Source organism: Microcaecilia unicolor, chromosome 1 (genome assembly GCF_901765095.1).
Source record: "Microcaecilia unicolor chromosome 1, aMicUni1.1, whole genome shotgun sequence".
In the NCBI taxonomy this organism is placed as follows: Eukaryota; Metazoa; Chordata; class Amphibia; order Gymnophiona; family Siphonopidae; genus Microcaecilia; species Microcaecilia unicolor.
Genome location: NC_044031.1, coordinates 586,710,927 through 586,734,183, shown reverse-complemented (window position 1 = coordinate 586,734,183; position 23,257 = coordinate 586,710,927). Strand labels below are relative to the sequence as shown.

At 41.0% G+C, this 23,257-nt stretch overlaps 1 long non-coding RNA gene across 1 annotated transcript; it reads left to right on the top strand.

Moving 5' to 3' along the window:
• Positions 1 to 1,139: 1,139 nt before the first annotated feature.
• Positions 1,140 to 22,879, top strand: LOC115460440. The gene is made up of 3 exons (XR_003940492.1): positions 1,140 to 1,217; positions 5,359 to 5,364; positions 22,867 to 22,879. It is a non-coding gene; the product is annotated as an uncharacterized LOC115460440 (long non-coding RNA).
• Positions 22,880 to 23,257: the final 378 nt, after the last annotated feature.

Below are 23,257 nucleotides of genomic sequence, written 5' to 3'. Positions count from 1 at the left end.
CAGAATTAGCAATTTCAAAAGAGGATTTTTTATTTCTCCATCCCTGTTTTGTGGAAGCAAGTCTGAATCTATACATTTTCTCCTTTTAATACATATATATATATATATTTTTGGCCAGTGTTGGTGTGCTTGAAATGGGCCGATTCTGATTTTTCAGGGGAAAATGAGTTTCTACTAAATAGTTCTATTAGTGTACTTGGTTCCAACATGGTGCCAACTGTTGTACACAGTGTGCGGAAGACATAATTTCATAAATACTTTGCAATTAGGGCTGTACATTGATTAAAAGGATCAACTGCATGATTAATCGCAACTAAAAATTTGATCGTGCAGTTAATTGCATAAAGTGTCACCCTCTCATATTCACCCGTATAGGGAAGCCCTCACAGTTAAGCTGTGAGGGTGTTAACATTGGCTGAAGCTAAGGCAGCCAGAACAAGTAAGGGAAGGGGGGGGGGGGGGTTGCAGGAGGGAGTAAGTTTAGAAGTAGTTAGTGGTTAGGTTAGCAACAAGAAAGGGAGGGAGGTGATTGGGTAGGAAAACAGGGATAGGATTGGCTGAAAGGAAAGAGTTAGGATAGGGTGAAGATTTGGAGCTCAGAAGTAGTTTTTAGTTAGGTAGGAGAGGGTTAGGGTGAATAGGAGGTAGTTTAAAGACCCATCCCAGCCCGCCCTTGGTATGGGGAGTGTGTGGTGGGAACAGAGGTTTTTGAGAAGTTTAGGGAAAATGGGGAGGATTTGGGGGGTATATGGGTAGCAGCTTTTACATGAAAAGGGTGCCTGGATGAGGGGTTAAGAGGCACCAGAAGCGGTTAAATGAATATTATGAAATATATGAAATGGAAATGAACTCGTGGGCGGAACCGCCATGAGTAAGAGGTGGCTTGACGGTACCGTAAGTCACATGGGGGGAGGGGGGTAAGGTGGGAAGAAAGTGAGCCAGTTCGTTACCGAATGGCTTAACATTATTATTAATCACAATGTGAAGTGGGGAGAAAGTGAGCCAGTTCGTTACCGAAGGGCTTAACATGATTAAACGCATTGTGAAGTTAACCTGGTGGAAAGAATGATATGTTACTAAGTTGATGTTAAAGAAATGAATTTTATTAATATTTAAAATAAAGCTGCAGCCAAATTTTATTCCAAAAAAGAAAATGTTGTTTGAGTTATTTAAGTTGTAAGTATGTGTTAAGAGCTGCCTGAAGTGCGAATGTCAATGTTATGCAAAATATAGACTGCAGATGTAAATTCTCAAAACTGGCAAACTGAAAATAAAATCATTTCTTTTACCTTTGTTATCTGGTGATTTTATTTTTCTAATCATCTTATTCCCTGACTCTGTCTGTGCTCTGAACTCTATTTGCAGGATCTCCTCTCTCCTCACTATTTCTTTTCTCTCCTCCTCTCTTTTTCACTTCTTCCCTTATATATATCTTTCACATTCAAACTTTCTGCCATTTTTCTTCCTTCTTATATCTGTCTTGTTTCTATCCTTTCCTTCCCCTTCATCCACGGGCACGATCTCCTCTCTCCTTAAATTTCTCCTCCCCTTCCTTCCATGGCCACCACCTCCTCCGGTCTCTCCTCCCCTCCATGGGCACCATCTCCTCTCTTCTCTCTTTCGCTTCCTCTTTAGGGGCACCATCTCTCTTCTCTTCCCTTCCTCTCTATAGCGGTCTCTTCCCTTTCCTTCTTCTCTATAGGCAGCACCTCATCTCATCTCATCCTTTCCCTTCCTCTCCTCTCCACTGGCATAATCTCATTCCCACATACAACCCAGTGAGCAGACAGGATACTTTGGCCTGAATTTCCTCCCCTTCCCCTGACTGGCATATCCTGTTTTTACAGCATCTTGCAGGAACACCTGTCAATAATAGTAACTATTAATCTTTAGGAGTGAAACAGGCAAAGCGTCTAAAGAAAGAAACCAGCTCTTCAGCAGGTAAGGCAGTAGCACCCATAGCTTGATCAGCAGCTTTTGGTTTCATTAGTTCATTAGCAGAAAGGTCCTCTTGCAATTTTTCACAATCTTCTTCTGATTTAGCAACTTTGAATAACTTTGTGTCATCAGCAAATTGAATTATCTCACTAGTTATTCCTACCTCTAGATCATTTATAAATATGTTAAAAAGCAGTGGCCCCAGCACAGACTACTGGGGAGCCCCATCTACCCTTCTCCATTGAGAGTACGGACCATTTAACCCCACTCTCTGTTTTCTATCTTTTAACTGATTCTTAATCCACAATAGGACATTACTTCCTATCTCATGACTCTCTAATTTCCTCAAGAGTCTTTCATGAGGTACTTTGCCAAATGCCTTTTGAAAATCTAGATACACAATATCAGTAATCAAACAGGATAGGGGGTAGGGCTAAGTACACAGTGCCACACAAAGAATGAAAGGTTAATGGAGCAATGCAGCCCAGGATTCCCCAGGTAGGTAGCTACAGTAATAGAATTGAGGAGGGAATTAAAGGAAAGGTGGGGGCAGTGGAATTGGAGACAGTGCAGTGGGACAGGAGCAATAGGAGGGAAACTGAAAACAGCGAGGGGTTAGCTAGAGGAGGGGGGATAAATCTTGGGTAGGAGGAAGGCAAAGGACATTGGAACAAGGCAGGAAAGGTTACTAGCGAAGAGATTTAACTGGGGCACTGAAAATAGGAAGGGGCAGAGAATAAAGGACAAGAGTGATGAAACTAGGAAGGGATGAGCAATATGTAAAGAAGACTACTTGACTACTGCAACCTACTCCTGACCGGCCTCCCACGTAGCCATCTACTCCCCCTTCAGTCCATCTAGAACTCTGCCGCACGTCTTATCTTCCGCCTTAACCGATATACTCATATCACCCCTCTCCTCAAGTCACTTCACTGGCTCCCAATCAGATACCGCATACAGTTCAAGCTTCTCTTACTCACCTACAAATGCACTTGATGTGCGGCCCCTCCGTACCTCTCTACCCTCATCTCCCCTTACGTCCCTACCCGTAACCTCCACTCTCAAGACAAATCCCTCCTTTCAGTACCCTTCTCCGCCACCTCCAACTCCAGGCTCCGTCCCTTCTGTCTCGCCTCACCCCATGCCTGGAACAAACTCCCTGAGCCCATACGCCGTGCCCCCTCCCTACCCATCTTCAAATCAATGCTCAAAGCCCACCTCTTCAATGTCGCCTTCGGCACCTAATCACTACACCTCTTCTCAGAAAACTTATCTACCCCAACTTGACATTTCGTCCTTTAGATTGTAAGCTCTTCCGAGCAGGGCCTGTCCTATTGTTAATTTGTACAGTGCTGCGTAACCCTAGTAGCGCTCTAGAAATGTTAAGTAGTAGTAGTAGTAAGAAAGAAGAAATTGTATTGGGGCAGAAGAAAGTAAGATTAGAACTATGGTGGGACAGTGAAAGAGGGAAGGAAGCAGGGGATAATGAAAAATCAGGGTAGGCGAATCAAAGAGGAAGAAATAATTGGCAGACAGAGCATGGAGGAAGAGAGTCCCCATAATAGAAATGGAGAAATAGTGGAAATAGAAGGCTGGATGAAGAGGATGAGAAGTGGTAGAGGAAGCTTATGAGGAGAGAAACTGGTGAAGAAGGAGGAATAGGGAGCAGAGCAGGAAAATTTGGATAAGTAAAGAGAATCCAGAGAAAGGGATAGAAAGATGGAAAAATAAGCACAATGATAAAAAATACTGTATCCATCAATAAAAGAAAAAAAAAAAAGAAAAAACAAGAGCAGAATGATAAAAGAAAAAAAAAGGAGGAGAACCAAAAAAAGGAGCAGATACGACCAGAGAATGAAAAAGAGACACTGAGTTACAAAATCAAGCCAGAGACAACAAAGGTTGGACATTTTTATTGTCTGATAAAACATGGCAATAGTACATCAGTTTAAAATATCCTGGGATCCAGTTCAAAGTTTCAGGATATGAACTTATGGCCCACATGTTATTTACACATTGGGAGCAGCTGGATTTTGTCAGTTGATCTGGCTTTTTCATTGCACAATTAATTCTCTTCCACGTGTAGATATACCTGCAAGCCTAAAACATTTTTGTACTGAATCCTAAATATGTTGTGGAAAGAAACTCAAAGAATATACTGATATGAAAGATTCAAGTATTTTAAGGGCAACAAACTTTTTTTTCTAAGGAAAGTAAATAAAAATAAGAGGAAAAGAAGGTGGTTTTGTTTCTAAAGCATAGTAGCTGATAAGGTAAGGAAAAAGAGGTTAGCCTCCATAAACTACAAGAGATCACATAGAGAGGAAGACAGGCAACAATATCTAGAAAAGCTAAGAGAAGCTGCTAATCAGGAGAGCAAAGATGCAAATGGAAGAAAAAAAAAATGATCAATACAGTCAAATGGGGGAACAAGACATTTTTAGATATGTTAGTGATAGGAGGAAGTATAAAAATGTTATTTTGAGACTCAAGGGTGAATGGAAAGAATATGAAGAAGCTGATAAGGATAAGGTGGAAATGCTTAACAAATATTTCTGCTCTGTGCTCATAGCTGAGGGGCCAGGAGCAGGCCCACAGAAGACAAACATAAAAAGGAATGGAGGGGTGGTAGATCCTGAATGATTTTCAGAGGATGTACTATATCTAGATTTTCAGAAAGCTTTTGGTAAGGTTCTTCATGAGAGACTACTGAGAAAATTAAAGAGTCATGGGATAGGAGGCAATGTTGATTAGGAATTGGTTTTTGGACACAACACAGAGGGTAGGGTTAAATGGTCATTTTTCTCAATGGAAGAGGGTGAACAGTAGAGTGTCACAGGGATCTGTACTGGGACCGGTGCTATTTAACATACTTATAAATGATATGGAAATTGGAATGATGAGTGAGGTGATTACATTTGCAGATGACACAAAACTATTCAAGGTTGTTAAAACACATGCGGACTGTGAAAAATTGCAGGAAGACCTTAGGAAATTGGAAGACTGGGCATTCAAGTGGCAGATGAAATTTAATGTGGACAAATGCAAAGTGATGCACATTGGAAAGAATAATCAGAATCATAGTTACCTGATGTTAGAGCCCACCTTGGGGGTCAGCAACCAAGAAAAAGATCTAGGTGTCCTAGCAGATAATATGCTGAAATATTCTGCTCAATGAGTGGCAGCAGCCTAAAAAGCAAACAGGATGCTAGGAATTATTAGGAAAGGGATGGTGAATAAGACCAAAAATAATATAATGTCTCTGTATCGCTCCATGGTGCGACCTCATCTTGAGTACTACATTCAGTTTTGGTCGCCGCATCTCAAAAATGATATAGCAAAATTAGAAAAGGTTCAAAGAAGAGCGACCAAAATGATAAAGGGAATGGAACTCCTTTCATATGAGGAAAGGCTAAAGAGGTTAGGGTTCTTCAGCTTGGAAAGAGACAGATGAGGGGAGATATGATTGAGGACTACAAAATCCTGAGTGGTACAGAACAAGTAGAGTAAAACGATTATTTACTTGTTCCAAAAGTACAAAGACTAGGGGACACTCAAGGAAGTTACATGGAAATGATTTTAAAACAAATAGGAGGAAATACTTTTTCATTCAAGAAATAGTTAAGCTTTGGAACTCTTTGCCAGAGGATGTAGTAACAGCGGTTAGCGTATCTGGGTATAAAAAAGGTTTGGGCAAGTTCCTGGTGGAAAAGTTCATAGTCTGCTATTGAGACAGACATAGGAAGCAACTGCTTGCCCTGGGATTGGTAGCATGGAGTGTTGCCACGATTTGGGTTTCTGCCAGGTACCTGTGACCTAGCTAGGCCACTGTTGGAAGCAGGATACTGGGCTAGGCAGACCATTGGTATAACCCAGTATGGCTACTCTTATGTTCTTATGACTGTGTTCGTGAAGAGCTGGCTAGACTAAAGGTGGACAAAGTGATGGGGCCAGATGGAATACATCCAAGAAAACTGAAGGAACTTAGGGAAGTTGTGGTAGCTCCATTGTCTAACCTTTACAATGCTTCTCTAGAGTCAGGAGTAGTCCCAGAGGACTGGAATACAGATATGGTCCCTCTCCAGTCTCCACAAAAGTGGAAGTAAGGAGGAAGTTGGGAACTACAGGCCAGTAAGCCTGACGTCTGTGGTAAGTAAATGAATAGAAACACTTTCAAAAGTGATCCATTTAGCAGTGGTATTCCCAGGGAGGTGGGTGGGTGGGGGTGGAGGGTGAGGGGGTAGTAAGGATGGCGATTGTAACAACACATGTGCATGTGTAGTTGAAAAGCATATGTGCTATTTTGTTCAGAAAAAGCATGTGTAGAAAAAAGAAGGTGGAAGTCTCTCCAGATATTTTTCCTTAAATAAATTTAAAGTAAAAATGTTCATATACTTTCACTTTGAAAATTGGTTTAAAGTCTTTGCGTTATGAGACAGTATGCTTATTATTATCTCCATCATTTCCTTTTGGGTTCCCTTGGAGATGCTTTTTAAATTCAGCTTGGCAAATCAGATATTTCTCCAAACCTTCTTTAAACCTACATGCCTTGTCCTCTTTGTCAGTCTCCAAAGGAAGCATTTCTTAGAATGGGTGATGAAATATCTACTATACCATTGACACTGAAGATAGAAAGGTAACTACTTACACCTAAAATCCAAAACCAATGATCAGAGAGCAGCGATGAACAAAAGTGGGTGTCATCACCCCAACTCAAAGAACCTGGTGTCACAGTAAATAATGCAAGATAAAGATAGAAATGGCTCTTCCAGTGTGACCAGTAAGGTCATGACTGCTGCTCCATGCAAGTTGCCTTTCAGTCCTCCACGGAGGGATGTAACTGCTAGTCCATGTAGATGATCCTCTACAAGTTCAGAAAGACATTTCACTGCTGTTTTGAGCATGGTTTTCTATTCCATTGCAATTTACAGATCCTCACTATATATTCCACTCCCTTTCGAATTTCATCATTCATTTGTCTCTGCTACCTTCTCTAGGAAAGCATTCCAGGCATTCACCACTCTTTGCATGGAAAAAAAAATTCCCTGACATTGTTCCTGAATGGTATTTGATTTCATTCCTCAGACACTGTATCAAAAAAAAAAAAAACAACCCCACAGAAATCTGAGTCAGCAGCGGATGAAAATAAAATTCCATCCTTCGACAGTCCTGGTTAAGAAGGATAAGACAGCTCACACACCAGTGGCGTAGCCAAGAGTGCCCACCCAGTAGCAGCACACCAATGATGTGACTGGCAGGGATCCCCAAGCCCCACTAGCCGAAAACTCCCAACAACTGTCCCTCCTGCATACCTTGTAAATAGCATATCTTCACCTGCAGCAAGTAGCGACTGATACATACTGCTCACACCAGCCCCACAGCCTTCCCTCTGATGTATCCCCACCTATGCGGAAACAGAAAGTTGCATCAGAGGGAAGGCTGTGGGGCCAGCATGAGCAGTGTGTATTAGTTGCTGCTCACTGCCAGTGAAAATCTGCTATTTAAAAGGTATGCGGCGGAGGGGGGATGTTTGAAAGACCATATGGCATGCAGGCGAGAGAGGGCGAGACCGTATCACTTGTGGGATAAGGCGGAGTGCTGCCCACCCATCTTGGGCCCAGGCCCACCCAAAATTGGGTGCCTGGCTACACCCCTGTCAAACAACAAAAAAAAACTGTTTATGCTGACATATTAGGGAAGTAGTCAGTTCCCAAACTCTCCTCTAAAGCTCCCATTTCAATGACATTTCAGAATTTCCACAATGAATACAGAGCTGAACTAGTGTGCAATGCCTGTTATATGCTAATGTGTGTCATTCATTATTTATTGTGCAAATCCTGAAAACACAACTGACTAGGGAGTCAATAAGGACAAACTTTGGACTCACTGGAGTAGGGAAACAACTGAAGTACTTGTACAAGGTAAATGAAGCTATTGGAAAAGTACAGGGAAATATTTTGAAACACTTACTTGTTTGGCACCTGGTAATGAATGTGTAAGTGCTTTAAAAAAAAAAAAAAGTCATGGCCACTATACATATAATTCTGCACATATCATTTATTATACTTGCAGAACTATATATTGGACAATGGTACAGGGATTAAGGCTTTCTGGGGGTGGCACAATTGTATATACAATTTATACCCGTTTACAGCAATATTTGACCAACACATGAATAGAGTATACATGCAGTTATGTTAAATGCAAAGCACGTATGAGTAGGACTGCCTCTTCTGGATCAAAGATATGCGTTACATGTAATCTACTTGGATTTCAACAAAGCCTTTGACAAGGTTACTTATAGGAGGCTCTTGAATAAACTCAACAAGCTGAAGTTAGGTCCCAAAATGGTGAACTGGATTAGAAACTGGTTGACAGACAGATGCCAGAGAGTGATGGTTAATGGAGTTCACTCGGAAAGGTGAATAGTGGAGATCCTCAAGGATCAGTGCTGGGGCCAATTCTATTCAATATATTTGTGAGCGACATTGCTGAAAGGTTAGAACATAAAGTCCGTCTTTTTGTGGATGATACCAAGACTTTCAACAGAGGGAGTGGACAACATGAAGAGAGATTTGCAAAGTAATAAGTATGGTCTAATGTTTGGCAGTTAAAATTTAATGCAAAGAAGTACAGAATGATGCATGTGGGGAGTAGAAATCCAAGGGAGCCATGTGTGCTAGGAGGTGAGAGGCTGATATGTACAGACAGTGAGAGGAGCATTGGGGGTGATAGATCTGAGAATCTGAAGACAATAAAACAGTGTGACAAGACAGTAGCCACAGCCAGAAGGATGCTAGACTGCATAGAGAGGCATAACCATAAGAAGAAAGAAGTGTTGATGCCTCTGTATAAGTCATTGGTGAGGCCCCACTCAGAATATTGTGTTCAGACTTGGAGGCTGTATCTTGCTAAGGATGTAAAAAGACTTGAAGCAGTTCATTTATAGTTAATTATTCTAATCAGGACAAGAAGAGGAGAGTTTCCATTAGAGTTTTATTTACTTTTAATTAGTTTCTGGGTAGCAAACACTAAATAAATTACATATTACACCATATAATCTTAAGGCTCTTTATATTCATCTGATATCCCTTGTACCTTAAGAAGTTTTAATTAAACAGGTCTATAACATTAAGATGCAGACAGCAGTCCAGCAGCGAGAGGGGTGCTATCCAGTCTTTTACATTGAGTGTCACATATATGATTATCTCCCAGTTGGTGATAGGTTATATGTGTGTGTTCGATGCAATGAGCTCCTAGCTTTCAGAGAACAAGTCCATTCTTTTGAGGCTAGAGTAGCAGATTTGGATGAGCTGAGGGAGACAGAGAGGTACATAGAGGAGGCCTGCAGGGACATTGTAGAGAAGCCCCACCTCCAGTCTGGCAGCCCCTGTGCTGCATTAGAGGAGGGAGGTCTTCTAAAAGGAGAGCATCACCCTGGTGCAGCTGGAAGTAATCCTGTAGCCATGACCAGCCCACCAGGGGATGCAATATCCTCTCACACTAAGGATATGTCTCCAGGAGCTTCTGCCCAGGAGGCATGGGTTAGGATGGCTATTGTAGTTGGTGATTCTATTATTGGGCATGTAGATAGCTGGGTGACTGGTGAATGTGAGGATCACCTGGTGTCACTGGCCTACCTGGTGTGAAGGTGGCAGATCTCATGCATCACCTAGATAGGATCTTAGTTCCTGCTGTGGAGGACATAGATGTCTTGGTATATGTAGGTACCAATGACATAGGGGATGGAGGTCCTGGAAGCCAAATTTAGGCTCTTAGGTAGAAAGCTGATGTTCATATCCTCCAGGGTAACAGTTTCAGAAATACTCCCCGTTCCATGCACAGGACCCAAGAGGCAGGCAGAGCTCTGAAGTCTCAATGCATGGTTGAGACAATGGTGCAGGATGAGGGATTTAGATTTGTTAGGAACTGGGCAACATTCTGGGAAAGAGGTAGACTGTTCTGAAGGGATGGACTCCACCTTAACTGGGATGAAACCAGGCTGCTGCCGCTAACCTTTAAAAAGGAGATAGAGCAGCTTTCAAACAGGAATGGGGGTAAGGGAAGCCAACAGTTGCCCAGGAGCACATGGCTCAATGTGGAATATCCTTGAAGCAGGGCATTCAGAGAATCCCAGCAGAGAGATTTCAACAGTGCTGAAAGAAAGCTTTGTGTGTTTAAGGAGAGGGCAGGATAAAGGATGTACATTATCCCCATCAACTTCTAAGCAGCTCGAAGATACAAGGAAAAAAAACCCAATTTGAAGTGCCTGCATACAAATACTAGAAGCCTAAAATTAAGATGGAAGAGAGAGAGAGAGTATATAGCACTAAATGATGATGCAGATATAATAGGTATCTCAGCAACTTGGTGGAAAGTGGACAATCAATTGGACACTGTGTTAACACTGTACAAACTGTATCACAGTGATAGAGAGGATCAAATTGAAGGGGGGTGCGCTATATATTAAAGAGAGAATTGAATCAAATAAAATAAACCTTCCACTTGAAACAGCAGCATGGAATCATTATGGATAGAAATTCCATGTGTGAAGGAAAGGAGTATTCTTTTAGGGCTGTACTACCGTCTGCCTGGACAGAACAAACAGAACGATGAATAAATGCTTACAGAAATTAGGAAAGCTGGCAAATTGGGCAACAGTATAATAATGGGTGATTTCAATTAACTCACTCAAAGAATTTGTAGAATTATTTAAAGCGCAAAAATATAAATTAATTCTACAAAAGCATTCTGTATCAGAAGGATTGTGAATATCTTAAATAGTGCAGAAAAAGACCTCGGAGAAGAGCAGGAGACACACACAAGCCTTCAATATATAGGTGTCTCACTATAATCATCAGTCATTAAAAAAAACCCACTACTCTTATTTAGCAATTAGTACTACTACTACTACTACTACTACTACTACTACTACTACTACTACTACTACTACTATTTATCATTCCTATAGCACTACTAGACATATGCAGTGCTGTACACTGGACTTGAAGAGACAGTTCCTGCTCGAAAGCGCTTACAATCTAATTAGGACAGACAAACAGGACAAATAAGGGATAAGGGAATACCAGTAACTGATACAGAGTATAGCATTAAAAATGTAGTCGTTACCATGAAAGTCAGTTATGAACACATATGTTATTCTTACAAAATAAATAAAAAAAACTTATCTTGGTAGAACCAAAAAGTCACTTAAATCCCGACAGGGAGCCATTTTGCAAGTTATTTTGCCAGTTGCACTTATATTGCTGTCTTGGATTGTTAAAAATTTTTCCCCTGAAGCAGCTTGGATTAGCGAAACAGGGAACCCCTGTTGGGATTTTCTCCACTATTTAAGATATTCACAATCCTTCTGATACAGAATGCTTTTGTAGAATTGGTTTATATTTTTGTGATTTCAATTAACCCAATATTGACTGGATAAATGTTACATCAGGGAGCTCCAGGGAGATAACATTTCTAGATGTAATAAATGACTGCTTCTTGGAGCAGCTGGCCCAGGAACCAATAAGAGGGGGAGCCATTTTAGATCTAGTCCTTGGTGGCAATCAGGGCATAGTATGAGAGGTAATGGTATTGGGTCCCCTGAGAAATAGTGATCATAACATGATCAAGTTTGAACCATTATCTGGAATGAATCCACAAATGAACTCTACTGTAGTCTCTATAGGACAACTATAATAAAATGAAGAAAATGGTTAAAAAGAGGCTGAAAGGATCAGCTGCAAAGTTTAAAACACTAAATCAGGCATGGACATTATTCAAAAATACCATCTTGGAAGCCCAGACCAGATGCATTCCACATATTTACAAATGTATAAAGAAAAGAAAATGACAGCCAGCATGGTTAAAAGGTGAAGTGAAAGAGGCTATTACAGCCAAAAGAATGTCCTTCAAAGAATGGAAAAAGAACCCAAATGAAGAAAATAAGAAGAATCATAAGCACTGACACCTCAGATGCAAAGCATTGATAAAGAAGGTTAAAAGAGAATATGTAGAGAAACACACCACAGAGGCTAAAACTCACATTAACAACTTTTTCAGGTAAATCAGAAGCAGAAAGCCTGGGAGGGAATCCTTGGGACCATTAGATCATGAAGGAGCAAAAGGGACACTCAGGGAGGACAAGGCCATAGCAGAGAAACTGAATGAATTCTTTGCATTGGTCTGTACTGAAGAAGATGTAAGAGATCAACCTGTACTGGAAATGGTTTTCAAAGGTGATGATGTGGAGGAACTGAAAGAAATCTCAGTGAACCTGAAAGACATACTGAGCCAAATTGACAAAGAGTAGTAAATCACCAAGACCAGATGGCATATATCCAAAGCATGAAATTGCTGCTCTGCTGTTAGTACTATGTAACCTAAACTTCTAAAAGGGCACAGGTCTCCTCACTAATCAATCCTACTTCATATAACTCTAGAAAAATAGTTTAGGTAAGCAAAAGAAAATTAATTCTAAGGAGGAAAATGCCTCGAGAAGCACCTCTTCTGCTCACTTGCAAAAGGAGGGCTAGGACTTCTTCATCATCAACTAAAAACCTCCTAGTCTGTAGGACTTGTTTAGATTCTTATACTCAACTCTTCCATCTTGAATTTACAATAGCTTTATGTAAATTACTTAGCTTAAAGACGTGTGTTGTAGCTTAAAGACGTGTGTTGTCCTTCCGTCTTTCACTGTTCCTATGATTGACACTCCTGACATGCCTACACTCCTCCCATGGCCATGCCCCTTTTCAGCTACGCACATTGGAACCTTGAAGTATATTCAGAGAGCACCTGATTTTGTTGTATGTCTAGATGGGGCCCAAGACAACATTAGGAGCCGTTGTGTTTGGGCATGGCTAAGAGTCAGTCTTGTTAAGAGTATTGTCTGTTACTATATTGAGAGAGAGAGACAGAGAAAGAGAGGGAGACCTTAATTAAAATAAAGCCTGTGAACTAACAGAGCTAATTACTGTCCCTCTTGATACTTCCTTGTAATTGACTTATACAGTGCATTTCCTCCCTTTCATTTATTTGTTTAGATGTTGCTCATACCTTTTTCAGTAGTAGCTCAAGATGAGTTACATGCAGGTATTCTGGATATTTCTCTGTCCCAGCAGAGCTCACAATCTAATTTTGTATCTGTGGCAACAGAGGGTTAAGTGACTAGCCCAAGATCACAAGGAGCAGCAGTGGGATTTGAACCAGCCACCTCTGAATTGCAACACTGGTGCTCTAACCACTAGGCCACTTCCCCTTTGTTCCTTACATCCTTAGATATTGTATATTTTGCCTTTTACTTTTTCCTAGTGTCCCTCCCTGCATTCCTTTTTGCCTGTTTTTTATGTTGTCTTCCCATTTCATTTAATTTTTAACCCAGTTTTAAAAGATACTGTAAATTGCATAGATATTTTAAAATGACTGTTGTATATCAAAATAAACTTGAAACCTGAATAAATAAAGTATTATGACTTTTACCTGCAACCTGTGTGTCAATGTGTGTGTGCACCATATTTGTGTGAGGTCTTGCAGCCAGTCGCTAGCCACACTGCCACAAACGTATTAATGTTACTTTTTAGTGGTTCAATTAGGGGTTGGCTGAGATTCAGCTTCTCTCTAATATTTTCTTTCACTGTTTCATCGTATTTTGTTAATGATGTAAACCACTTTGAATGGTTCGTCTATAAAGGTGGTATAAACTGTTATGATGATGATGATTGGTGTCCAAAGGCAGCTCCACAGGGGGAAGTGAGGAAATTAGTTGAGCATATACAATGTCCTCTCCTCTCTTTCTACACAACATTAATATCTTTCTACAGACTTTGATAATTGCTTTTTCTGAATGAATATTAGCCAGCTATGATGGGTACTAATTTGTTAAACTCAATTTTTTTTCACTTTCTAGGGGTCCAATTTATTCGGAGAGACTTCAGCCTACTGCTTTAAACTTTCCTACTGCTCCTATTACTATTAAACATTTATATTACTACAAGATATTTATTTATTTTAGGTCATTTATACCCCGCCTTTTGCCACAGTGTTGCAGCCCCAAAGCGGCTTACAATGAACTAATAAAATTAAATTAAATCAAAGACAATGAGAAATGGAAGGGTAGAAGGAACAGAGAGAGGAAGGGAATATAAATACAATCTAAAAGCAAATTAATAAGTAGGCAGAAAAAGGAAAGCAAAAAGAGGAGGAAGGAAGGAAAAAGTCTAAAATCAGGTCTTGACTCGCAAAGTCTAGGTTAAGCTGGTGGACAGGGCATCACAGGGAAGCCGAGCCGGCGATTTCAGCAAAGGGGCTGCAGTGAAGAAGTGAAAGCCGGCGGTTTCAGCAGCTGTGAGGAAATGAATGTCAGCAGGTAGCAGGTTGAAGACAGGAAAAGGCGGACCTGACGACCAGCACCTCAATGCCCAGGTGATACAATGATCCTCCGGAAGGCTGCCGACAAGAAGCACCGCCGATCAGGTGATCCAAATCTCCACACCAGCTCCCCAGGCGATGGCTGCAGCATCCAGGCGTCACCCATCTAAAAGGCCCAACGGCCCGGCCGTAACGGTCAATGGCTGAAGACACTGTTCGGCCACTCAGCTGATCGCAGTCAAAGACGGCGGGGCCCAGGATGCAAACTGGCCCGTCAACGACACCGCCAACGAATAGCACCGACACAGGATCGCCCGGAGTACAGCATCTGGAACCGGTAAGGCTAGCCAAGAAGACCACGCAGTCATCCACCTCGTGAACAGCCCAAGCGGGCGGTCGCAGCTGGCCGGAGACAGGCAGACGGAAACGGCGGGAACCTACCGATTCAAGCAGCCGGATGCCGCCTAACAGGCTGTCCACGACACCCCGGACCACAAGAGGCGCAGGACCAGAGATGCTGTGCTGAGCCATGGCCAAATACCGGCGGTAAACCAGGGGGGCCCCGGGAGCCGACAGTTTCCCGTCCCACTATGCGGCGGCCATCTTGAGTACAGAATACTTTATGGACACATAGGAAAGACAGTCCCTGCTCGCTGGAGCTTATAGTCTAGTTGACAGCTGGATGCTGAGGACTGAAGAAGGATGAAGATAAAGTAGGGAAGACACAGGAATTCTGTAATCAGGAAATTAGGCCAGAATTTCCTCTTTCTCTCTCTCTCTCTCTCTCTCTGCTCTTCTTCTTCTTTCACCCAATAACAGATGGTTAGGTCACAGTATATAATAAGAATTTTTATTATAGTGGAAATAAGAGTAAAACAGCTGCAATTATGGAAGACAAAGACTTATAAACAAACACCATACTACATCAACTCTATCATGAGATCACCCCATGCCTGCTGTTCAGTAGCAATTTTGTGATGGGTCAGACCAAGTGACTGATCTGGAACCATTTTGGCTGCTCATAGATACATATGGTAAGAAAAAGAATGGGCTGCTTGTTGAATGGATTCCCCCATTTATTTTAGACACTACACCTGCACCCAAGCCTGGCCATAACAACTAGGTAGGCTGATATGGCCTGGGAGTTACAGTACTGTACCCCCTGCTGCATTTCTGAAGATCGCAGTCAATCACAACTCCTGGTGCAAGTACACCTTAGCTGCTGCAAAGAAGAAAAGGTCAGACCAGTACAGCTGCAGGGTGCAAATGCTTCCCTGCTGCAGCAGGGAAGAGGGGATTGGCCAATAGTGGCCCTAGGAAGAAGAAGTCGAGCCATCACAAGAAGGAGCAGCACCAGTAGCAACCTGGGAAAGGAAAGAGGATAATGGACCATGGGACTCTTGTCTCCCCCCACGTTCCCCCTCGAGTACTCCGTTCTGTAGATAAATCTCTCTTATCCGTCCCTTTCTCCTCTACTGCTAATTCAAGACTCTGTTCCTTTTGTCTCGCTGCACGTCACGCCTGGAATAGACTTCCCAAGCCTGTACGTCTAGCCCCGTCTTTAGCTGTTTTCAAGTCCAAACTCAAAACTCACCTCTTTACCACTGCTTTTGACTCCTAACTCACTTACCCTGTCCTTTATTCTCACCTCTTTATTCCCTTACCCCCTTAATTGTTCTGTCTGTTTACCTGTCTTATCTAGATTGTAAGCTCTTTGAGCAGGGACTGTCTTCTGTGTATGGTGTACAGCGCTGCGTATGCCTTGTAGCACTATAGAAATGATAAGTAGATAGACAGAGAGAAGAGAAATGTGGCATATCCTCTTCCCCCCCCCCCCCCCCATCCCCACATACTATGCCATCACACCATTAACATCTTTCCCAACCCAGTATCTTTTGTTCCCAAAAGAACACCTCTGTTAATATTATCTATGGTAATTAGTTGAAGGCCAATGTTATTTGAATCATGTGATTGTGCCACCCTCACTTCCATTCATCTTAAAACCACAACACACTTCACTGTACACTGCAATACCAGGAAGTCAAAGCATATCTGTGTCGTGCAGGTCATATCTACAGACTGGCTGGCTGCATTTTGTTTTTATCTACTTTAGGGCAGGCTGAAATAAAATGCCGAACTCAGCTGTTTCTGTCTGTAGGCATTTAAGCATGTGAGGTTCAGTTACAATAAATCTGCCCAGCTGTGTAAATCTATAGGCAGTTCAGTGCCCCGAGTCATGTAATAAAATCATTGACTGTGGAGACTGGGACAAGAATATTTAAAATACTTTTCAAGGAAAATTTTATTGCTGACATGCAAATTCTTTTGTAGATTGGAAAGAGAGTTTTAACATGTGAGAGAACTCTGCTCACCCTCCAAAAAATGGAATTAGTGGAATTAAAAGCTGAACTTAGAGAAACAATATAAGGAATGAAAAGATATATTTGAAAAAAATGTGTGAATGCAGCAAGAACGATGATCACCCCAGGTACTAATCTGTGGGGCATCTGTTACTCACATTTTCAAGTCAGTGCATAAATCTCTCAGCTAATAAGCTACTATTTGGGTTTCTGCCAGTGGAGGAATAGCCTAGTGGTTAGTGCAGTGGACTTTGATCCTGGGGAACTGAGATTGGTTCCCACTGCAGTTCCTTGTGATTCTGGGCAAGTCACTTAACCTGCCATTGTCCCTGGTACAAAATAAGTACCTGAATATGTGTAAACCACTTTGAATGTAATTGCAAAAACCTCAGAAAGGCTGTATATCAAGTCCCATTTCCCTTTCCCTATTTGAGATTCTACATGGAATGTTGCTATTCCACTAGCAACATTCCATGTAGAACCTGCCCTTGCAGATCACCAATGCAGCCACGCCTTTTTTTTTTTCTGTGAGTCTGACGTCCTACACGTACATGCAGGACGTCAGAAGCCTGCACGGCCGCACTGCTGATCTGCAAGGGCAGGCTTCCCCAGAGTTCAGATTCCATGGGAAAATGATTTCGATTTCTACCAGCATGATGAGAACTTATTCCCATGTTTTTCTGGCAGTGCAAATATTACCCAGAAAAGAGAAATATGCTGGTACCTCTGAATGACTGAATTAATTTCCATTTCCGTAAGCTGCTGAGACACATGCATTTTTCTTGCCCAGTCATGAATGGAAAATGTAATCTTCCTTTAAGCCACATTGAGCCTGCAAATAGGTGGGAAAATGTGGGATACAAATGTAACAAATAAATAAAATAAAATAAATAAATTGTGCTATGGCAGGTGTCCAAAGTTTTGAATGCATGCTCATTGTAGTTAACAGGTTACAAATGAAATGAAAAGCTGGGAAAAGAAACCCATCTTGTCACTGAGAACTACTAGGCGTCTCTTTAGGAAATCTGTACCTGTTATTCCAGCACTGCCTATGTCTTTACTACATACTAGAAAGGTAAAGGATGCAGAACTCAGGGAATATAATAAGAGGGAGTATTAACACTGCAGTTGGTTCACTGGTTCGAGCACTCTTTCAGATGGTGTTGAGCCTTGGATTAAGAATATCTACTTCTTAGCTCCCAAATTAGAACTTTTTTACTGTCCCTTTTTCAGCCTGAGCCTGATTGGAAAGTACATGTTGCTTCTTAGTCCTGTCTTTCTGGAACTCCATTATACTCCGTTTTCATAATAAAACATTCTTTTCAAAATCTGAGGCTGGATTAGAAGTGTACTTTTTCTCCAGATATTTTGGTGGTGAGGCTTGTGATGGTGGCATAATAAGAAAATATTTCCTTCTTTCTTCACTTCACCTGTGTCTTGTTTCTCTCTCTCTCTCTCTCTCTTTGATTAAATTGTTCATATATTTTATTTATTATATTTTAGTTTTGGTAACTGCTTTGGTGCTTTTCGCAGAGGGCAGTATAGGAAGTTTTTGAATAAAGATAACCATAAACATACCCACTGTAAAAAATAGCAAATCCAGATACAGGTCATGTCTCTTTATCCTACTAATGGCAACTCAATCGACTGATGTGATTACAGATTGGTCTGACTTTCAACATACTAGATGATAGCAGTAAAAGATCAATTGACCTTTCGTGAAGAAAAGACAGCTAAGGCTAGATTTGATAGAAGTCTATAAAATACTGAGAGGAGTGGAAATGGTAGATGTGAATTGCTGGTTTACTCTTTCTAAAAATACAAGGACTAGGGGGCATGCAATGAAACTACTAAGTAGTAAATTTAGAACAAATTGGAGAAAATATTTCTTGACTCAACATGTAATTAAACTCTGGAATTCGTTGCCAGAGAAATTGTAAAAGTAGTTAGTTTAGCATGGTTTAAAAAAGGTTTGACTTATTTCCTAAATGAAAACTCCATAAGCCATTATTAAGATAGACTTGGGAAAATCCACTACTTTTTTCTTGGATAAGCAGCATAAAATCTGGTTAACTATTTTGGTATATTGTTAGGTACTTGTGAACTGGATTGACCATTGTTGGGATCAGGATACTGGGCTTGATGGACCTTAGGCCTGTCCTGGTATGGCAAGGCTTATGTTCTTATGCATCTCCTTGGATTACTCCTGAGTCTGTCCCCTTTCACCTTCATCCTATGCTCCCTCATTCCAGAGCTTCCTTTCAACTGAAAGAGACTTGACTCCTGTGCATTTGTGCCATGGAGGTATTTAAATGTCTCTATCATATCTCCCGCCTTTCTTCCTAAGTATACATTTTGAGATCTTTAAGTCTGTTCCCAAATGCTTTATGGTAAAGACCACTAACCATTGTAGTAACAACCCTCTGGACAGACACCATCCTGTATATATCTTTCTGAAGGATCTGTCTCCAGAATTGTACACAGTACTCTAAACGAGGTCTCCCCAGAGTCTTATACAGAGGCATTATCATCTCTTTTCTCCTGCTGGCCATTCCTCTCCCTATGCACCCCAGCATCCTTCCAGCTTTCACCATTGCCTTTTCTACCTTATGAGAAGTGAGGGCCAAATATCAAAACATAAAAATAAACATACAACACCCCACTATAGATACTATTCAAAGGACTGAGCAATTTTGACCAAATCAATGGAGGAAAAAGCTTCAGAAGCATACTGGAACACTCAATTGTGCTTCCCCATTTCAGTTATTGGTAAAAAATCTCCATGAAAGGTCAGAGATAATAAGTGCAGTTTATCCACAATCAAAAGTGTATATAAAGTGTCAAAATATCAAAATGTCCAAAACAGGCTAAAAAATTATAAAACCTATCTGCACATAAACACAGCCGTGTTCTGGCAGAACTTCTGGTGAGTTAAATCTTGCTCAAAAACACCAAAATACCAAGGTCCCCTCTGCCAACAAGGACCTTGTTTCACAGGAAAACCCACTGCTTCAGGGCACATTGTTGGAGGAGTGGCCTAGTGGTTAGGGTGATGGACTTTGGTCCTGAGGAACTAAGTTCAATTCCCACTTCAGGCACAAGCAGCTCCTTGTGACTCTGGACAAGTCACTTAACCCTCCATTGCCCCATGTAAGCTGCATTGAGCGTGCCATGAGTGGGAAAGCACGGGGTACAAATGTAACAAAAATAATCTGAAATTAAGATCTCAAAATCATCAGCATTCCATTTTCGAAACCACAGCAATATAGTTTGTCTCCAGCTCTAGCCCTGCTTACCTTTCCAGCCTTTCTTTGCCTCCAGTTTCTGCCTTGCCTGCCAGATCTCCAGCCAGCTCCATCGGTCTTGTTATCAACTGTATCCTGATCTTCAGTTCCTGCTGAGCCTGTGCCTAGCTTGGTTGACTTGCCTACCATCAGTCGTGACCAGGCTAGTCCTCAGGTTGACTGGGCAGCACCAACTCGGCTGCAACCTCAGGGCTCACCTTTCCTGAGTCATAATATACATCAATATAATCAAGTGCAAAGCAGCAGAGTTCTTCAAATTTATGAGCCTATAACAGGCAATGCTGCACCAGTGGAGCTTCTCGCTTCAAACATCTTAAAGCACTGCGAAGTTCCATAGTGCACATTTTTAGTAGATGTGAAGTGTGACATACATACATTTTTTTACATGGGCAACTAATACAATATACCACAAAACAAGACTCACAGCCTGTACAATGTTTTATTTGATAAAACGTATTATCTACAAAATTAGTGAAACTGGATACAGTTAAAGTAATATGTCAAAGAGAGCAGTATTGACAAGGAGAGTGATCAACGGTTGAGCCAACGTTAATCCTATTGACTTTATTTGAGGACAAAGTTGTTCATTCAAATTGTGACCCCGTCGATATGCAATTCTTCATTCAGACTCAGCAAAAACTGATGATGTAGACACTATCTCCCAATGTTTTCTCAAAACTCTGGATACTTGATTAGCCCAATTGTTAAAGCGCAAAACACAAGTTAAATAATTGGTAGTTTCACTTCCAGTCTTTCTCTCTTGACAAAGAAGATCTCTATCATTGTACAGGGCATGTTTATAAGCTGTTCGTATCACAGATTTAGGGGATCCCCCTAGTCAATAATCTCTTCTGTGAATTTTGTGATTTAACTTTATGATCATCGTGTTGAGAACAAATATGTCTATAAAGTAAAAATTGGGAGAATGACAAGCTCTTCTTTAAAGCTGCTGGGTGATAACTTGAAAAATGCAAAGTGTTCCTGTCAGTTTGTTTCCTATAGAATTGTTTCAATTTTATTTATATATCTAAAGATTTTAATGTCCATTAATGAAATCTCAGTCAGGCTACTTTTCAAAGTAAATGTAATAGCAGAATGTTCGTTGTTCAACCAGCATACAATTTTGAGTTGATTTGATTTGATTTACTAAAACTTAATTAATCACCTTTTGTCACAAGGATAGCAAAGTGATGTACACAAATTTTAAAAACAGTAAAAATAGGTAGAAAGGAATGCCAATAAATAAGAGGAAATGGGAATAGAGTAAGACAGAAGGCCAAATTCCTCTAATTCTTCCTCAGTGCTTCCAAAAAAAAAAAAAAAAGAAGAGTCATCAATAAATCTAAAACAAAGAATAAAACATGATTTAAAAGTAAAGAATTACTAACATCCAGTTCAAGGTGTGCCATAAACAAATTGGAGCTTGAGGGGCCATTATTCTCCCATCGCTACTGATTGCTGTTGATAGAAAGTATTATCAAATTTGAAATAACTTTTCATCATAGTCAATTCAATAATTCTGATTTTAAAAAATTAGTAGGGATGTTCTTTAATATCTAAAAATGTTTTGATGATGGACAGTGCTTCATCTGGAGGCAGTGGTTCACAAACCTGGTCCTGGAGGCACCCCAGCCAGTCAGGTTTTCAGGATATCTTCACTGCATGCAAATCTCTCTCATGAATATTCATTGTAGATATCCTGAAAACCTGACTAGCTTGGGTATCTCCAGGACCAGATTTGGGAACCACTGTTGTGAGGGATAACCATATAAAATGACAGAACATCTAATGTCATTAACCAGATCTCACGATCCATATCAAGTTCAATATTTTGAGGCTTTATTCTCCACTGATTTGGCCAGTATTGCTCAGTCCTATGAATATTAACTATAGTGGGGTGTTGTATGTTTATAAGACCAAGAATACTATAATGCCTTTGTATCACTCCATGGCACAACCCCACCTTGAGTACTGCATTCAGTTCTAGTCACCGTATCTCAATAGATATAGCGGAATTAGAAAATATTCAAAGAAGAACAACCAAAATGATAAAGGCTAAATAAGTTCCGACTCTTAAGCTTGGAAAAGAGATGGCTGAGGGGAAATTGAGGTCTACAAAATCCCGAGTGGTGTAGAACGAGTAGAAGTGAATCAATTTTTTATTCTTTCAAAAAGTACAGAGATTAGGGGACACTCAATGAAGTTACATAAAAGAGAGTGGAACACAGCACAGCACGCAACGCTGTAGAAGCACCTACTGAAAAGATAAGTAGCGGTGCTTGAAAGATTGTGTAGAATGTGTAGATGCACAATTAATCTGTATGAGACTAATTAAACCAGCAGGAAAGTTAGTATAGTATCAGTTTTTTGGGGCCAATGATGAAGGCAGGGTCAAGGAACCCGCATTGGCTTCAACAGATTAAACTTGGATCTGGAAGCTCTTTGAGGCCATTCTTCCTGCCACGTAAATACCCTGCAGTAGAGGCAGGTTAATGAGTGTCATTACAAGGCAGCAGATTTTTTTGTAGTATTAACAATTATTATAGCCTGTCTGCAAACAGACTGTGTATTGTATAGTATATTTACTGAACTACAGAGGTGTTTCACCTTATGCTCCTGGCTCTGTGTTATTTTTCAGGCCTACCCTCAAACCCCCACGCAGGGTATCACAGACAGACACAAAAAAACCCCAAGAACTTGGGAACAGAAGGGAAAAATTAATTCAGGTACTCTGTTGAATTTTTCCCCAATGTTACAGACAGCCTGAGCGACATGCCACCTAGTGCTCCCACCCTACCCACCATATTATGGTCAAGCAGAGGAGGCAACCATATTATGGCCAACCTTGTGTGGCTGCACCACCCACACATAGCTCACTATAGCCCTGTTACTAGGCTACTCCTTCACTCCAGTCTATCTGTTTTTACACTGTGGTCCATTATTCTGTATTCAGAGAGAATCTGTCAGTGTTCTTCATGTAACACAGCTGATGTATTCTGCTACTATGCATATCTTCCAGCCTCAGTAGTTAAATAGAATATGGATATTCAGTGCCACTATCTGGATTGCAGGAAGTACTGAATATCCATATATAGTGGTCAGTGCCAAAGCTATCCAGATGGTTGTGATGTTGAGGCTGCTATCTGGATGGCTAACGGGATAAAGTTAGGACAGTTTTCTCACCTACTTCTGGGTAGTTGTCTTGATTGTGGTCTCAATATCACTGCTATCCAAATAACTCACTGCTTTGCCGAAGCTCCACCCCCACACCACCATGACACTATA